A 6,230-nucleotide genomic window follows, 5' to 3' on the forward strand; every position below is an offset into this window, starting at 1 on the left:
ACCTACAGAATACCTTTGCCGGTGATTCGCTGGCTGGGTGTCCGCTCAGAACCAGCCCGGCTAAGTTGGGAGGGGTTCTACCATCATTTCTTGTCAAATTTTCCACTAGGGCTCGATAGGGGTGCAGTGTATAGTGGGATGGGAGAGCCAAGCAAATCAGGAAGTACTGACATGGTCCTGAGCGTGCTGGTTACACAATGGCCATTCAAGTGCCAACAGTTAATTGTTTTGGTTTTTTTTTTGTTTTGTTTTTTTCTATCACAGCATTTTTTTTATTAATTTTTATAATTATAACATTTTTTGACAGTACATATGCATAGGTAATTTTTTTTTACAATATTATCCCTTGTACTCCCTTCTGTTCCGAATTTTTCCCCTCCTTCTCTCCATCCCCTCCCCCAGATGGCAGGCATTCCCATACATATTAAATATGTTATAGTATCTCCTAGGTACAATATATATGTGCAGAACTGAATTTTGTTGTTGTTGTTGTTGCAAAGGAAGAATTGGATTCGAAAGGTAAAAATAATCTGGGGAGAAAAACAAAACAAAACAAAACAAAAATGCTCACAGTTTACACTCGTAACAGTTAATTGTCAATAAGCAAAGGAGAGCTAACTTTCTGTATCCCTGAGGAAAGACAAAGTGGCTAGGAGCACAAGGGCAATGATATTTCCAGACAACATCTTCAAGCAAAAGGGAGATGATGGAGAAAAGAGATTTCTAGTTCAGGAGAAGGGGCCAGACAAGGCACCATTCTTCCACTGCTTGATAAACAGAAACAGCCTAGATAAGAAATGGAATCTGGATACAAGACACAGATTTCTCATTCAGTCCAGGAAGAAAAGGATTAATTGTTCAGGGAAATCATAGAAATGCCCAGTTTTAGAATTGAATTTTTTTTTCTGAGGCAATTGGGGTTATGTGACTTGCCCAGAGTCACACAAGATAGGTCAGAGCCTCCTGACTTCAGGGCTGGTGGAATATTGTTTTTATTGTGTCATTTCAATCATGTCTGACTCCTCATGACCCTATTGGGGATTTTCTTGGTAAAAAATGCAGGAAATTTTCATCCTTTCCTTCTCCAGCTCATTTAGCAGATGAGGAGACTAAGGCAAACAGTGTTAAATGAATAGCTCAGTAAATAAGTCAGCCATAGTGAGTGACTGGAACTGGATTTGAATTCAAATCCTCCTGAGTCCAAGGCTTTCTCCACTATACCAATAAGCCGCCAAGAATTGGACCTAGTAAGCCCTTACTAAATATATTGATTAACTGACCTTGAAAGTCATGTCCCAAACTTTCATTTTGTCATTGAAAACTGAATTATAGAGACAGGTGCCTCCATCATTAAGAAACGCCCCGGGTCACGCAGCCAATCAGTGGCCAAGCTGAGAACAGAACTCAGGTCTGCTTGCTCCTAGCCTGGCAAGTGCTCATTTTGTATTACAAGTGGGTCCCGACTTGAGAATAAGCCTGGAGAGAAATTCTAGACTGGGAAAAATTGGCTAAAGTGGAACTCTAGACCTAAGCACTTCAGCTCTTAAAATCACCTCAACATATCCACAGTTTGTATTCTCTCAAATATTTCCTGACATCCTTGAGAGAAGAGTGTTTTTAATCTTTTTTTTGTCTCTGCAGTACTTGGCCCATAATAAGTACTTTATATGTGCTTGTGAACTGCGTGACTGATCCATAATTTAAGTCACTTCTGTCATAGTCAGGAAGACTGACCTAGGAGAGAAAATGAATGGTAATGGCTTACTCCGAGGCAGTGGACAGAGGATAAACTGGAGTCCATTATCAAAGGCTGTAGCCACAAGGTTGGTGGGCAGGGTCTGAAGTTCTAAAGTGGTTCAGCCTAGCGGGCAAGGCTTTGCCACTCAAACCCCCTGGACATACAGATGGCACCTTCTTCCTGAAGAGGGATTCCTTTGATTTGCAGTACAGCAAGCAGGAAAATTTAAGTTGGGGTGATGGGGAGGGAGCCAACCCTTCTTGTAGCTGCCTCTATTCTCTCTGTGGGGTTAAATTTTGCCCGACTAGCCCCTGCCTGCCGGGGAGGCTAGAGAGTTGGCCACAGTTTTGCAGACAAGCAAGGGTGAAAGGGCTTTGCTGGAAGGCCCCAGATTTCCACCGTCTCGCCACGTTCCTTGGAGTCATGTGAGTGCCAGCTAACCGGGTGACATGTGGATGTACAAAAACCCATAAAGAGAATTTGCAGGCATAAAGTGTTTGTGAAGCAGGGAAGTCAGAGGAGGGTGTTGACTTAGCAGTGAAAGGCTAAACAGAATCCTCCAGCTGGCTTCCCTTCCTGTGTTGATAAAGTGAAGTTGAGTTGGGTTTATTATGACATGCCTCCTGTCTGCCTCCCAGACACTCTCTGGTTTAATCATTAGACCTCAAGCTGTCCCAGCTCTTTCTTCACCCTTTCCTCCTCGTGGCTCTAAATCTAGCTGGTTGGTACAAGGCACTTAAGGGAGAGGGCCAGGAGGAAGAGCTAGAAAACATGACTCTACCAGGAATTATACATCTAAAAATAAAAGAAGTAGCATCCCAGTGGCCACACTCCAGTAAAACCATCTTGGCAGATGGACTAAACCAAGTTAAAGGTAACTGATGGACCTCAAACTTTTTAGTGAGTTAGGGGAATGTCTACCTCAAACAGAGAAAGACTTTCCCTGGCGGAATAAGCAGGTGAAAAGAATTTATTCCAATGGCCACAAAAGTGGCTGAAGCAGGTGCTGGGGAGCTTTTAGGGCTCGGTCAGACATCGAAGAGACCAGGATCGTCCAGTGCATCCCAGGCCACTGCCAGTCCTTTTAGCTTTTGTCTTGCTATTGGACTCTGATGATTCAGGAGGAGAAAGTGAGTTATGCAACTCTGCTTCCCTTAAATCCAATTCGCACACAAATCAAGATATCATCCTAGATGTCAACTGGTCCTCCTTGAAAACAAAGAACACACAAGCAAATCTCAAAATGAAAGGGAAATCAGAAAAATCATGGAATGATAGATTGTAGACTAGAGGGAGCCTTAGACATTATCTATTCCAACCCCTATTTTACTTATAAGGAACCCAAGGTCCAGAAATATTAAATAATTTGCCTGAGTTCCTACAAGCAATAAGCAGCAGAAAAAGAATTTGAACCCATTTTCCTGAAATCTAATGTGCTTTCTACAGTGCCATGTAATTTCATGCACCTGGGGGACAGTCTGGCCAAGCACGGATGAGTGACTCAAGCAGATGTGAAGCTCCTGCGACCTTCTAGTGCAGATGGCGGTTATATCTCTTCTGTGATCTCCTTCTCATCAGTTATGGGAAGAGCCCAACCTTTCTGCTTGTTGTTTAAATAAGAGAACGCAGGCAGGTGCCTGCAGGAGTAATAGTCATTAGGAGAATAATGTGGTTGGCATCTGTTCACTTGAATCCCAGTTCTCAAAGTGATTTTGGGGGGGGGGTCATTCTCAACAAAGGTAGAGGAGCAGATCTGAAAGCTGCGTCCCCAGGGCAGAAATACAAGATCTGGTGGTTGAGGTGGCCACAAAATCTCAGTTGAAAAGTACTTTGTACTTGGGACCCAGAGAGAGAGTGCTCCCTTATCAGTGAAGATAATCTGGTATTTCTCAGTGTACCTTGAATATTTCTCAACTATTAGCTCCCCTGCATTGACATGGATTCCATCAGTAATTACAAAAAGCACAGAACCTGGCACATAATAGATACTTGATAAGTATTTATGGGATTAGATTGGATTGGGCTAAAAAGTATACCTGTAAGTCTCAAGCTGGAAATAGAAGTAATAAAAAGGGGTCATGAGGTGAATTACAAGATAGTTATAAGGAATTGGAATTAGCAAATTCCAAATTCTTCTGGATAAGAACAGAGAGAGAGAGAGATGTATTCTGGGAAAACAGACAGGATGAAAGCAGGTAGAACTAAATGCACAACAGAAGACTCAAGCAGAGGCAGCTAAGTGACGTAGTAAAGTGCTGGACTCTGAGGCCAGAAGACCTGAATTCAAATCTAGTCTCAAAAGTTTACTTGCTTGGGCAAGTCACTTAACTTCTATCTGCCTTAGTTTACTCATATGTTAAAATGGGGCTAATAACAGCATCAACCTTCCAGGATTGTCATGAGGATAAAATGAAATAATACTTGGAAAATACTTCATGAATAAATTCTATATAAATATCAGTGATTGTTACTATTATTCAGATGTTAATTCCAGAAGATCTAATCAAACTAGAGGGTCAGGCATAAGCAGAGGGATTATAATGTAAGGGTAAGGAAACAAATCCCCACTCTAATTAATGTAAACCTAGAAGGCCCAGACTTGTGGATTTAGTCAATCAATCAATCAAAGGTTTACCATGGTTCAAGCAAGTCTTTAATCAATCTGGATGGAATAAAGTGTTTTGATCATTAGATGAATGTTTTCTGATTGGTTAAAGAGAATCTGTCTCTTCAGGAGAGACTATCCAAGTGACTATAGAAGAGGCTAGTCAGTTCAGAAGTTCAAAATCCAGCAGTGAAGCATCTAGACTCGGGAGCACATTGAGAATGTAGACTTTTGTGCCCGTACAAGAAGGCAACAAGAGGATAAGGCTTTTAGCCCCTTTTCAGTGATCAAGTGATAATCTTGTGAATTTTGAGAGGTCAGAAAATGTGGAGTTCTCGTCAGTATGGTTAGCAATATCCATTGGAGCTGGTAATAGTGATATCATCTCCTAAGCCCCAATAAAAATGGTTTACAGCAGTTTGCCTCAGAAAGTGAAACATAGACCAAAATCCAAACTCTTTATGTGCCAAGGAAAGATTACACTGAGACTCTACAAGGACACCAATCCTCAGAACTGAGCAGGGAATAACTAACAGGTCCTTTATTAGGAGTCAAAAGACTTCCAATAAACAGGAGCTGTGAGTTTAGTCTTTAACCAAAGCTCTTCTCTGAGAGACTTAGAGATATTTGCATAAGAATATGTGTCCCTAGTTTGGGGGAATAGTTTTCTAACTGTTGTACTTGTTATATCTTTTCAGTAAATATCTCTTTTATAAAAGCTAACTGATGTCAACTGGTTCATCACTTTTGGAGAACCCATCAGATGGGGACTCCTGAGGATTATCCTTAGAACCTTGAGGGAAAGTAGTGAGCTGCCTTCTGGGGGCACATATAGGAGTTAGACAATTAGCTGGGAGAGGGTCCTACAATAAGACAATATGTATAACGATAGTAAAAATAATAAAAATAACTAGCATGTGTATAGTATCTACTATGAACCCAGCACAATGCTAAGCACTTTAGAAATATGATCTCATTTGATTTTCACAATAACCCTGGGAAACAGATGCTATTATTACCCCCATTTTACAGTTGAGGGCACTCAGGCAAATGGAATTTTAGTAGCTTGTCCAAAATTACACAGCTAGTAAGTGTCTGAATCTGGATTTGAACTTAGCTTTTCCTGGCTCCAAGCCCAATCCTCTGTCCACTGCACTCCTTTGGAGTCCAATTCTTGTCTTACATAGGAAGAAACTGGCTACCAAAGTTACACAAGTAGCAAGTGGGATTGGAATTCAGATCCTGCGACTCCATTCTTTCCCTTGTACCACACTCGCTCTCCTTGGAGTCCCAACTATTAGAACCAGCAATGGGATGGATCCCCTTTTAGCATTTGTGCCGTTGAGTACCAGCCACGGTTTGAGGGTATTCCAGTGATCTGTGGCTTACCACTGCCTTCCGTGAAGCAAAGGTAGGTGAATGGCCACGGCCGGCCCAGTCTTCCAACATAAAAGCCATCACCAAGGGAGAGGAGGGACTCAGCACATCAACTTGTCTTCTTGACAGCTCTTGACAGCTCCCCTTTACTTATGTCCATCCCTTGCTCCTGAACAGATCTCCTTCCTCAATGAACTGCACTTACAAGGCACCTGTTTATAATTACTGCTGCCCATAAGGCAGTTAGTGCACACTTGTGGATTGGTTGATTGCCTCTTACTTGCACCTGGACTATCCCACCTGCTCACTAGAACATTAGGACCTTGCTATCTCTGGTACACAATGTTTACCCTTTGGCTCGGTTCCCTGCTTTGTCTCCAGATTTGGCATGAAATTCAGCTCTGTGCCTGGCCCTCCCCTACCACCACCACCAGAGGGGAAAGCCAGGGAGCAACAAGACACTTTGGACAATCTCCCCATATTTTTTCCCTTCCAGCCTTCAACATTTTT

General features: G+C 42.2%; 1 long non-coding RNA gene across 1 annotated transcript; it reads right to left on the reverse strand.

Annotated features, from left to right (window-relative positions):
* Positions 1-226: 226 nt before the first annotated feature.
* On the reverse strand, positions 227-6,011 carry LOC141545101 (uncharacterized). The gene is made up of 2 exons (XR_012482884.1): positions 5,733-6,011; positions 227-2,947 (listed from the first exon to the last, which is right to left on the reverse strand). It is a non-coding gene; the product is annotated as an uncharacterized LOC141545101 (long non-coding RNA).
* Between the last annotated feature and the right edge of the window lie 219 nt (positions 6,012-6,230).

Source organism: Sminthopsis crassicaudata, chromosome 5 (assembly GCF_048593235.1).
Source record: "Sminthopsis crassicaudata isolate SCR6 chromosome 5, ASM4859323v1, whole genome shotgun sequence".
Lineage (NCBI taxonomy): Eukaryota > Metazoa > Chordata > Mammalia > Dasyuromorphia > Dasyuridae > Sminthopsis > Sminthopsis crassicaudata.